The sequence below is a fragment of the Phacochoerus africanus genome, unplaced genomic scaffold (genome assembly GCF_016906955.1).
Source record: "Phacochoerus africanus isolate WHEZ1 unplaced genomic scaffold, ROS_Pafr_v1 Scaffold_89, whole genome shotgun sequence".
NCBI classification, from domain to species: Eukaryota; Metazoa; Chordata; class Mammalia; order Artiodactyla; family Suidae; genus Phacochoerus; species Phacochoerus africanus.
The window spans coordinates 35801-48865 of record NW_025927460.1 but is presented as its reverse complement, the minus strand read 5'-3'; the positions used below and the strand labels follow the sequence as shown (position 1 = coordinate 48865).

The window sequence follows — 13065 nt, the reverse complement described above, 5'->3', positions numbered from 1 at the left end:
CTGTTGCTTCCAGCCTAGGCCAGAGCCAGAGCAATGCCAGATCCGAGCCGTGTCTGAGACCTACACCACAGCTCATGGCAATGCCAGATCCTTAACCCACTGAGCGAGGCCAGGGATCGAACCTGCAACCTCATGGTTCCTAGTCAGATTCGTTTCCACTACACCACGATGGGCACTCTGAGGAGAGTTTTTATAATGATACAGAAAATAAAAAAGGAGGAGTTCCCGTCGTGGCGCAGTGGTTAACAAATCCGACTAGGAACCATGAGGTTGCGGGTTCGGTCCCTGCCCTTGCTCAGTGGGTTAACGATCTGGCGTTGCCGTGAGCTGTGGTGTAGGTTGCAGACGCGGCTCGGATCCCGCGTTGCTGTAGCTCTGGCATAGGCCGGTGGCTGCAGCTCGGATTCGACCCCAGCCTGGGAACCTCCATATGCCGCAGAAGCGGCCCAAGAAATAGCAACAACAACAACAAAAAGACAAAAAAAGGGGGGGAGTTCCCGTTGTGGCGCAGTGATTAACGATTCGGACTAGGAACCATGAGGTTGCGGGCTCAGTCCCTGGCCTCGCTAGGTTGGTTAAGGATGTGGTGTTGCCATGAGCTCTGGTGTAGGTCGCAGATGCGGCTGGATCCTGCATTGCTGTGGCTCTGGCGCAGGCCAGCAGCTACAGCTCCGATTACTCCCTTGCCTGGGAACCTCCATATGCCACGGGAGCGGCCCTAGAAAAGGCAAAGAAAGACAAAAAAAAAAAAAGAAAGAAAGAAAAGAAAAGAAAAAAAAGGAAACCAATAGTTACATTCGAAGTAAAAGAAGACCAAAAGTTTGATATGCAAATGTTACAAAAAAGGAACCAAAATACCACTCATTGGTAACCAGACATCAGACACCTACCTCAGTCTAGTGATGGCAAATGCCCTTTTTGTGGCTCGCTCCTTCTAATGAGATGAAATAGGTGATTCAAATAAAAAGTCACGCTATTTCTGCTGTTATAAATACTTCTAAGGAAATCCAACCAAGTCAAGCCTGGTTCCAGAAGCCCTTGCATGCAGATAATTGCGGTGCTAATAACTATAAAAGCATGGAACCTGAATTCGAAAATGGGAGTTTTCTACCAGATAGCAACAGAACATCCAAAGTGTTTCTAAATGAAGAATTATAGCAAGATATGCAGAGGTTTAAGAATGAGATAGGCATGTCACATGCAGAGTTCCTGGGTTTGGAACAAGAGAAAATTCAAATTCGGAAAGATGTAGAGGTTCATGTGCTGTGACTTTTTGTCTCTTTAATCAGGTTTCTGATCCAGTCTGATTTTCCACTTCTGAAGATAGCTGATGTATAAAACAGGGTCATCTAAATATGGAATTGGGTGGAAATAGGTTATTTCTGCCATCTAAGTAATAGGAGTTCAGGAAAATATTTTCATGGTTTTGTTCTTAATCAACCTAAGTCTCTGTGTCAGTCTTTCATATGGACTGGGAAACTAATTTAAGCACCACATGGCCTTCTGAGCTGGAATAAGAACAAAGGAAATTACTTAAGAATTATATTATGAAGCCAGAGGGTTTTTTTTCCCTTTAAAATCTATTGCCTTAGATATAAATTGCTTTCCCATAGAACGATGAGGAAGCAGTGACTGAGATAAGGCACAGAAACACATACTTCCACTAGACTAATCTATTCATTGTACTTTAATGTGTACAGTCTTACCTGCTTTACTCAGTCCCTTGGCACTTAGAATTCCAACATGGCCACTTTGAGATATTTTTATTAACAAATGCATGTACTCCTACATATTCTTTAATTACCACTTTCAGACGTTTCTTTTGAGTCAGACCTTTACATTATGTTCTTTGATAAAATGTGGTAAGTTTGACATGTATGATTCTATCATATAGGTAGGGTAAACCCTCAGGAAAAAAAAATCAGTGCTTATCTTCAAAGGAGAAAACTGAGTTTTGGGTGCAGTGAATTTTTTTTCTTCCAGTAATAGTGTTTTGAATTTGTTTGTTTGCTCTCTTGTATAAGAAGTGCATTGAGTTTTACAGGTAGACAAACATCTGGCAATTGTCTCCTTAAAAAGAAAAAGAAGATGAAGGCATTGAATCACTTGGCCAAAATCAAACTTTTAACTTATCTGATTAATTTGAAGAGTTTATTTGGCAGTTTATCAGATTCAGTGTTATAGAATTGTATCATCACTTTTGATGCCACAAAATGTAAGGAATGCTACATTAGGGCCCTTGGACAAATCATTTACCTTTCTTGGCTTTATTCCCATTATTGGTAAATAGTAGGGCTAAAGTAGATAATTACTTCTTCACCCTCTAGCTATATGATTTTATTTTAAATTGGGAGGCATTCCTCGTTTTCCAGAATTCCATACTGACCTACAGTTCATCAGTTTCACTCCATTCCTTGTATTTTGACACACTTTGATCCATGCATGTCCCCGGGACCCAAATAAAAACAAGAATTGTAAAAGGGAGTTCCCGTCGTGGCACAGTGGTTAATGAATCCGACTAGGAACCATGAGGTTGCGGGTTCGGTCCCTGCCCTTGCTCAGTGGGTTAACGATCCGGCGTTGCCCTGAGCTGTGGTGTAGGTCGCAGACGCGGCTCGGATTCTGCGTTGCTGTGGCTCTGGCGTAGGCCGGTGGCTACAGCTCCGATTCAACCCCTAGCCTGGGAACCTCCATATGCCGCGGGAGCGGCCCAATAAATAGCAAAAAGACAAAAAAAAAAAAAAGAAGAAGAATTGTAAAAGGAGCAGAGGAAGACTATCTTTAGTGTGGAAAGAAGAATGTTTTCTTTTTGTTCCCAAGTGGCACAGCCTCTTCATCTGGCTGATTAATAGAAGATCCAGGTGGGGAAGGCAGAAGAGGACAAATTCTGTGTCCTGGCCTTGTTATTTCTCTATCTCTGCCAGTCAGATGGGGAAGACTGGATGTGACTAAGAAACATAACACAACCTTAGAAAGCTCTTTTTGAAATTTTGGAAATTCCGTTTCTTTTTCTCAAGGAAAAAGAAGCATAATTTACCAAAAAAAAAAAAAATGTCTTGCAATGATAAAGTAAACATAAAAATATTTTTAGCAATTAAAACGGGAGCAAACTCTGAGGCAAATGACAAATATGAAGACAAAAAAGGTCTTTATGATGACTAAAGTAATGAGTTATCCTCAGTGTCAAACTTTCATGAAAGGTCAAAGAAGAAAGGAAGACACACAGGAGCAGTGAAATGAAAGTATTAGAAAGCAAACGGGCTGCTGCTGATGAGAGTGGATTAATTCAATGAAGAGAGGGGAAAAGCTAATATTCAGCAGTTTCCAACTATGGAGAATGAAGATTCTGATAGGTAATTTGTATCAATATTTAATAGTAGGTTATTGTTATTGTCCTGTAAAACCAATTCAAATTTGAGGTAATGGTCATGATTAATAAATTCTATATTTTACTAGGAATATAGTTATTTTTAGTACTCTCATCCTTTAGCCTTAGTACTAGAGGTAGCTGGTTACCACTGCACCTATTAGAGTATTAGCATATTCTGGATTTGCCTCTATGCTGACCTTTCCCAGTGCGCTGTATATTTCAATATTTTTATTTTTGTTTTTTTGTCTTTTTGCCATTTCTTGGGGCGTTCCCACGGCATATGGAGGTTCCCAGGCTAGGGGTCCAATCAGAGGTGTAGCCTCCGGCCTACGCCAGAGCCACAGCAACACGGGATCCGAGCCGCGTCTGCAACCTACACCACAGCTCAGGCAATGCCAGATCCTTGACCCACTGAGCAAGGGCAGGGATCGAACCCACAACCTCATGGTTCCTAGTCGGATTCGTTAACCACTGCGCCACGACGGGAACTCCTTCAATGTGTTTGATATTATTAATTGGTATCCTTCCATTTCAGCTTGAAGACTCTTTTCCGCATTTTTGGTGAGGCACGTCTAGTGGTGATGAACTCCCTAAACATTGTCTTGTCTGGGAAAGTCAATCTCTCCCTTCTTATTGAAAGACAATTTTCTGGGTAGAGTATCCTTGCTTGGCTGTTTCTTTCTTTTAGCACTTTGAATAAGTTACCCTATACTCTTGAAATTCATTGAGAGACCTATGGGGGTTCCCTTATAATTTATAAGCCTCTTTGCTCTTACTGCTTTTCAGATTTTTCATCTTTGATTTCGACAGTTTTCTTATGACGTCTCTTGGTGAAGATTTATTTAGGTCAGTTTTGTATGGTAATCTATGAGATTTAGGAATTTGGCTATCCAAATCTTTCCCCCTGGTTTAGGAAGTCCTCAGCCATTGTTTTAAGTAAGCCACCTTCTTCCTGTTTTTCATCTCCTTATCTTCACCTTTCTCCCTGGCTTGACTGCAGTCATTCACGCGTTGTTTCTTTTGATGGTACCTGGTTATCCACATGGGCTTTCTGAACACGTTTCTGTTCTTTTTTGCTTGTTCTCTTATGGATAATTTAATAGCCCTATCTCTTAACCCACAGGTTCTTTCTTCTGCTTGATCAGTTCTGCTGTTGGTGCTCTTATTGTGTTTTTCCTTTCTCTCATTGTATTCTAAGTCCCAGAATTTCCATTTGGTCTTTTTAAAAGAAATCATAATTATTATTTCTATCTCTTGTTAAACTTCTCATTTTGTTTGTATATTATAGTCCTGATTTTGTTGGATTGTGGTAGTGGAAGATTACTGTGGTTCTTTGATATCATGTTTTCCTGATTTTTCATATTCCTTGGAGTTTTGTGTTGCTGTCTGCCTTTGAATTAGCAGTCACCTCATCCAGTCTTTAATAACTGCCCTCTCCAGTTTGTCTAAACTTGAATTTTTTGTTCCAGTGTTGTGCTGGAGCTTTGCTTCTGAAAATCTGGATTTTAACAAAGGCTCTAAATCTATGGGTAATTATTATCTAGGACAATGTTTCCATGGGCCCCCTGAAGATGGCTAAGAGTGGCTAGAGCCAGTCCATGGGGCAGGCAGGGTCCAATGCTGGGATGTGTTCTGTATGTCTGTTACTTGATACACAGCTGGACAGGACTCTTTGCGGGGCCCTTTGTGTCTGTTGCTGGATCCTGTAACTCCCACAAAGCCACTTTCATCAGGGGATGGATTCCAAATTTGTGGTTGTGGGGAGGGGCACATGAAGTGGTACCTCTTTTTCAGCCATGATGCTGCTGTCACCCCAACATGTGGGTGTTTTAAAAGTAAACATTTCCCCTTCAAGATATTTCCTTGATTGCTTCTTTCAAGTTATATGTGCTTGTTTTTTTTTAAAATCATTTAAATGAAGCATTGTTATATTTAAAACAAAAGAAAATATATTACCAATATAATAATTACACATCTAAATATTTGTCATATTTGATCATGTCTAAGTGTCATTTCTTTTAGGCATTGAACTCCAGATTTTTAGTGTAACTTTTGAGGTTCTTCAGAATTCCTTTCCAGACTCATCTCTCTGCTTGCTTCCATGTGCCCTGTACTTTTCCTTCCAGGTTCCTTAGAAACACCTAGATGTCATGTGCCTAATCGTTATGCTCACATTTTAATCTCTAGGTAGAATGACTTTCTCCTATTTCTTTTCTTCATGACCTCCTCCGTTATATTTCACCTCTTCTCTAAAACCTTCCTTACATTCACTTACAGTCTTCACATGTGAACTCTTACATATCACCTTGTATCATAATTGCAAACTGTCTATGAAGCAAGAATTTGTATTTCCTTGCATATGGTTTGTACTTCATAACTTTTTTGTGAATTAATAAATAACTTAAGGCAGGTAAGAGTTGGAATTTTACAAAAATTGTTTTTCATCTTTATCCGTAGAATTATTAGAAAACATTGGCTTTTTAATGGGTTTTTTAAGTAGCAGTCCTAGAGTTCCCATTGTGGCTCAGGGGTTAAGTAGCAGCTCTGGCATGCATATGAAAGAAGTATGGAAAAATGAGAGAGAAAAATGGTCATCAAAAGAACCTGTGGAGTTCCCGTCGTGGCACAGTGGTTAGCGAATCTGACTAGAAACCATGAGGTTGCAGGTTCAATCCCTGGCCTTGCTCAGTGGGTTAATGATCCGGTGTTGCCCTGAGCTGTGGTGTAGGTCGCAGATGTGGCTCGGGTCCCGCGTTGCTGTGGCTGTGGTGTAGGCTGGCGGCTACAGCTCCGATTGGACCCCAGCCTGGGAACCTCCATGTGCCGTGGGAGTGGCCCCAGAAAAGACAAAAAAAAAAAAAAAAGAACCTGTGATTCCACCAAAATTTGAGACGGCTGATTTACTGACTGGTGGTTTACCACACATGAATGACGACAGCAGCTTAACTGAAAGAGATCAGGATGATAGCAGGTAAACTCTACAAATTTTTTACTTCTAGGTGAAAAAATATTAACAGCGAATATTTTTTCTGGAAATAAAATAGCATGATACAGTATAAAGGCCAAGGGAAGAGAATTCTCCACTATTGTCTGGTCAATACTGATGAACAGCTAAGATGAGCATGAGTGCCTTTGTTTGGAAGTAGTTTCGATAAATAGGCCCCAGAGAGGCTGCACTGGAGTGAATAAGCATAAACAACTCCTTAGAGAATATTTATTGGGAAAGGCAGTAGAGAACTGGATGATAACTGAAGAAGAATGTGGAGTATTTTAGGGTATTTTTCTATGTTGGAAATGATCCAGTAGAGGACGTGTTTCTTCAGTTTAGTCTTGTTTGCATTTCCAACCTTACAAAGCTTACTGCTTGTCTTCCTGACCTTTAAAACAGTATAGTAAACTAATTATACATAACACTTCTATTCACGTATAGTTTTATGGTAAGGGCTTGTTCATTGGCTCAGAAGTGTCACATTCTTGAATAATTGAATATGCAGGTGATTACTTAGAAGCTATCCTATCACATATATTAAAAATTATATAATCATAAATATACAAACATGTAGGCCGTACTGAATAGGATTTAATCATTCCTTGATGATTCTAGATACTACAGGTCTTTGAAAGTATCAAATCATGAGTAGCTGTGCTTTTGTGAGGTACTCAAAAACATCAGACTATGTTAACTTCATAATTGTGTAGATTCCATGGAAAAGGGGAAGGTTTTGTTTATAATAGCAAAATAAACTATTAACAGTCTATCACTTTTGAATTGCAAAGTTCTAAATGACAAAAGCCATGCTTCCTGTGCCCAAATTGTCATTAATGCATATCATGTGCTCAATAAATACACATTAAATGCATGAAGAAACAGCCGAACTGGTGAATAAATGACTATTGATGAATTTCTTTAGAAAAAGCAAATCTTTATTGAAAGTAGATTTCTAATATTGCCTAGGCCTAAAGTCCTTTTATTTTTAAGAACATGTGCAAGATTCAGAAATTATTTATACCTAATCATGGAATAATAATGTATATTGATTTGCTGTCATATGAATTAAAAACACTTAAAAATACATATTGCTATCTGAGCATATGGTGAAGCACAGGTGTTGAAGGTTTCCTGTGTTTGAATTCTAGGTCTGTTATTAAAGAGCTCTCTGGGCTTGGGCAAGTTGCTCAGCCTTTCCGTGCCTTCTTTTCTCTCTGTGTAAAGTACCTGTCGTATCACCTACCTCCCAAAATTGTCGTGAGGATTAAAATGCCTTTTAGACCTGTAAAGTGCTTATGATAATGCATAGTAGTTGCTTCGTTCGTCCTTAAAAAATTAATACCATGATTGTTACAAAAAGAGTTTCTTTCAGATAAAGTCTTTTTTTCCCTTTTGTATTGTTTTATTATTTTAAATGATTCCATTATAGCTGGCTTACAGTGCCCTGTCAATTTTCTACTGTACAGCAAGGTGACAGATAAAGTCTTAAGTGATACTTTCCAAATAGTTTGTAGTGCCATAAAAGCTAGTTTTTCTTGAAAATGGAAACAACCAATACCCTTGGTATATTTTTTCTTATCAAGGAATGCAAGTAACATTATTAGTGTTTTTCCTCTTCCTTTGTCAGGGTGATCCAAATTTAGTGCTTTTGTTGCTATTATTAACGGTATGTTTACTTTGTCCTTTAATGTTACTCTATTTATTGTTTAATCCATTTTTAGAATCTTAATTGCCAATGCAAATATGTTATATAAAAAAAACAATAGATTTAGGTCTTCTTTGTATTTTAAGTATTTCATTTTTGCATGAAAAGAAGGATTTGTTTTTTCGGGCCTGCAAAGAAAATATGTACTGTAAAGAACAAGGTATAGTAAAAATTATTTATAAAAAACATCCTGTAGTAAACAATACTTTTACAAAGGTATAGTGGAGGGTGTTCCTACGTGGCGCAGTGGCTTAAGGATCCAGCATTGTTGCAGCTGTGGCATAGGTCACAGCCGTGGCTTGGATATGATCCCCGGACCGGGAACTTTCACATGCTGTGTGTGCAGCCAAAAAAGGAAAGAAAGAAAAGAAAGAAAGAGGTATGGTGGAAAAGTAGATGAATTCCCTTGTGGTGCAGGGGATTAGAGACCCAGCATTGTCACAACTGCAGCTCAGGTTGCCGCTGTGGCATGGGTGTGATCCCTGGCCCAGGAACTTCCACATGCTGTGGGCAGGATTAAAAAAAAAAAAGAAAGAAAAGAAAAGGAAGTTTTGCTTTGTTATAGGGATATTTGCTTTGAAAAGCTAGTTTAGGGGTTCTTGTTGTTGTTCAGTGGGTTTAGGCCCCAGTGTTGTTTCTGTGAGGATGCAGGTTCAATCTCTGGCCTCATTCCGTGGGCATGGCCACAAGCTGCAGCATAGGTGGCTGATGTGACTCAGATCCTGTGTAGCCATGGCTGTGCTGTGGGCCTACAACTGCAGCTCTCATTCAACACCTAGCCCAGGATCTTCCATATGCCATTCTGTGGCCATAAAAAAAAAATAATTTAGAAGTGCTATCAATAAATTTATCCTTTTCATGGGAAGCAGTTCTTTTCAAGAAATATCTGTGTTTCTGCTTTCATAAAAAGATAAATATTTATCATCTCTACATACCTAGTAGATTTTATAAATATTTGGGGGACATTGTAAAATATTATTATTTCTTTTTAGGTTGAAGAGCAAATTAATTCTATGGATGACTTTGATGCCTTAACTCAGTCATCTGAAGCAGCTTCAGAGGATTCTGAGTTGCTTACTCTAATTCTATGAATGCTATGTTGTTAATTGAACAACTTGGCATGGAGTATAAAGGTAGGACTGTTGTGTGATTAGAAAGCGTTTTTGCATATAGTGTAGTAATGTATGCACACCTTGGCTAGGAGTGCACATGGAGTACAAATATGTTGCTGTGCTGTTCGTCTCAGAAAAACGATTCATATTAATACATAATGAGTTATTATATGCTCTTCTCCAAAGGGCTGTGATAATTCCCACTCACTGTGTTTTTTGTTGACTCTGCTTCTCTCCTGTGCCTTCACCCAAGCTCAGGTTGCCATTCCCCTCCTAGGACACTGAAGTAACCTCACAATTTTTCCCCTGCATTTCCAGTTCCTGGAACCTTGGTCTACACTGAAACCGTAATGACTGTGTATACAAAAAAATGAGGTCTCGTAATGTTTCTCCCTTGCTTACAATCCAGCTGCTGCTTCTCTTATTTGGAGGAGAATTGACTTAACACTGTTGAATTTTCAACCACTGAGCAAATTTTGTTTCTCCACTTATATAGATTCTCCTTGATTCTTTCAGTAACATTTTGATATGGTGTCTTTTTAATGTATTGATTTTCCAACACTTACGGGATTACCTGTATTCTTTATTTTTTTAGGTCAGTTGTAATTAGTATATTTTAAGCTTTACTTTCTGATGTTTATTCTGATTATAGAAATATAGTTGGCCTTTGTGTTTTGATTCTGAGTCCTCCAAGCTTACCAAACTCATGTGTTAGTTCTAGTGGATTTTTTGTAGATTCTCCCAGATTTTCTATGTTACCAAAAGTTGTCAAGCTTTTTCATTCTTAAGCTACTCTCTTTCTAAAGATAGTTCATATTTATGACTTGCAGCCAGCACATTCTCTGTCCAGCGAATCAGCTCTGCCATTGTGCCATGAGCATAGCCACAGACAACACATAAATTAAGGGACATGGCTGCAGTTCAGGAGAACTTTATTTGCCAAAGCAAGCAGCCTGGCCCACCAGGTAGAATTCGCTAACTCCTATTATGTAGCCATGTTGCCTGCTGATTAGCAGACAGTTTTACTTCCTCACTTCCCCTCCACTGCCTTCTGTTTCTTTCGTACTTTTTTTTTTTTTTTGGCCCCATTGCACTGGCTGGAACCTCTAGTATTGTGCTGAATAGCAGTAGAAGAAGCTATCCCTGTCTTGTTCTTTATTTTCTGGGAAGAGCATTCAGTTTTTTATCATTACATATGTCAGCTGTGGGATTGTCATAGATCTTCGCCCTATCAAAGAAGTTCCTTTGTATCCTAGTGTGCTGGAAGTTTTTATTGGGAAAAGATGCTGAGTTTTGTCACATGTATCTCTTTATCTACTGATAGGATCATAGGATGTTTCTTTTTAGTTTGTTAATATGGTGATTAACATGAACTGATTTTTAAATGTTGAAATAATCCTGCGTTATTGGGATAGACACTGTTTGGATGAAGGATCCTTTTAGGGTATTTTTGGATTTAACTTACTGATGTTTTTATTTGGAAATTTTTACCTCTGTTTGCATGACAGGTTTTTTTTTTTTTTTTTTAATGCCTTTGTCTGGTTTTGGTTTTAGAGTAATGCTAATTTTATAGAATATGTGGAGACATATTTCTCATCTTCATTATTTTCAGGGAGAGTTTTGTGTGTAAATTAGTCTATTTCTTCCTGAAACATTTGATAGAATTTGCCAGTGTAGTCATCTGGGCCTGGAATTTGCTTGTGGGAAGGGTCTTTACCTGGGGCTTTGGTTTCCTTTTTAGATATAGGGCTATTTAGCTATTTATTATTTCTTAATGGAGCTTTGGTAATTTCCCTCAAGGAATTTACCCACATCATCCGAGGTTGTCAAATTTGTTACTTAATGTTTATAATATTACTCTGTCATTCTATTAATTTCTGTAGACTCTGTAGTAATATCGCATTCCTTATTTTAGAAATTGATCATTCGTACCTTCTCTCTTTTTTTTCCCTTACCAGCCTGGCCTAGATGCTTATCACTTTTATTCATTCCTGAAAACGTTTTAGTTTCATTGATTTTTCCAGGTTGCCTTTTTCTTTCTCATGCTTTTGTCTTTGATATTTGATCATTTCCTTCCTTCTGCTTGCTTTAATCTCAATTTGCTATTTTTCTGGTTTCTTATGGTTGAAGCCAAGGTTGTTGATTTGAGAGCTTTCTTCATTACTAATCAGACATTCGATACTATATATTTCCATGTAAGTGAGCAGCATTCCATCAATTGCAAGTGTAATGTATTTTCGTTGTCATCAGTTCAAAATACTTTGTAATTCCTCTTTTCATTGCTCTTTAACTCAAGGGTTATTTAGATGTGTGTTACTTAGTTTTCAAATATTTGAGTCAAAGTTATTTTGATTCCTTGATTTCCAGTTTTAATTGCTTTGTAGTCAGGGAACATACTTCGTATGATTTAGAACTTTTTGACTTACTCCTTTTATTAAGCTTTATCTTATGACCAAGAGTATCGTCTTTTCTGGTAAGTGTTTCTATGGCTACTCTGAAAGAATATTGGTGTTTACGCTCCCATATCCATGCTGATTTTCTGCCTGTTCTATCACTTATTGAGTGAGGGGTGTTAAATCTCAGACTGTGATTCTAAATTTGTCTGGTTCTCTTTGAAGTTCTCTCAATGTTTGCTTCATGGTTTTTAAGAAAAATTTATTTTCTTGATTAGTTAATAAATTAATTAAAATTTTTTTTTGCCAGGCCTGTGGCATATGGATGGTCTCAGGCCAGGGATCAAATCCTCAAAACAGCAGCAACCTGACCACACTGGATCCTTAACCTGCTGCAGCACTGGGGAACTACCTCTCCTCTCATGTTCTGACCTATGATCTCCATCTGCTTTGCTTTCACCAAACTCTCAGCATCATCACTTCAAGCTAGGGAGCCTGGCAGCCTCCACTTCAGTTCTTTCTCCCTGTGTCATGGCCTGGAACTTCCCTTAAGGCAGTGAGCTGGGGTGTTCTTTAAGGCTAAGCTCATGTGTTTTCAGGGATCATTGTCCTTCCTTGCATGAAGCCCTTTCTCTTAAAAATCATTTTTAGTGTGTTCTGTTTGTTTTGCTTTTGCTTGTTTCAGGGAGGAGGTAAATCAGTACATCTTCCTCTGTCTTGGCTAGAAGCGGACTGCAGGAGGATGTGAGCACATGCTGCAGACTCTCTCCAGTGTTCTCCCTTCTTTGCTCCATGCTTCCTGCTCAGCCTTCATTTCTCAGTGTAGCCATCTCTTCCTCAGGGACATCTTCTCTGGACTCATCTACGTCAAATTCTGCTTTGTGATCCTAGAACTCTCTTGTCTTATTGTACCTATCTGAATGTATCATTATTTGGCCTTCTCTTCTACTAGACTTTAAGCTAAACAAGAGCCAGTGGTCTTGTCTGCTTTATCTGCTGAGCTTAATATCATGCTTTCCACATTATAGATACACACTATGTATTTGTTCAAGGCATGGATGAGTGAATGTGCAAAGTTAATGGTCCTTTCTCTACAAAAAACATTCATGTATTTTATTTCTCCTTTTCTTTTCTTCTGAATGCAGATTCTGCCAGCTTATTGAAAATTCAGGATGCAATTCTTTCCCATGAAAGATTACTAGAACTTAAAAAAGCCACTGTGAACTACTTACAGGGAAAATTAAAAAAATGGAAAGTAAGGTGAGTGGGTTGCAAAAGGAGTTATCAGAAAACAAAAGAAGTGAAATCACAGTTTAGAGCACCAAAACATACACTGGCAACAAGAGCTCTGCAGTTTGAGGTCGTGAACACCTTGTATTTAATATTTAATGACATTGGAACTGATTTTATTTACTTTCTTGAAGCAGATAGTAAAGGGAAATTTTATGATTGCTAACTTACCTTCCAGGATTTTACTGGGGAGAAAAACTTCATCA

The 13065-nt window shown here is 38.5% G+C and overlaps 1 pseudogene; it reads left to right on the top strand.

The window, feature by feature from the left end:
- Positions 1-6294: 6294 nt before the first annotated feature.
- LOC125119351 (ankyrin repeat domain-containing protein 26-like) overlaps positions 6295-13065 on the top strand; it is a 33512-nt pseudogene continuing 26741 nt past the window's right edge.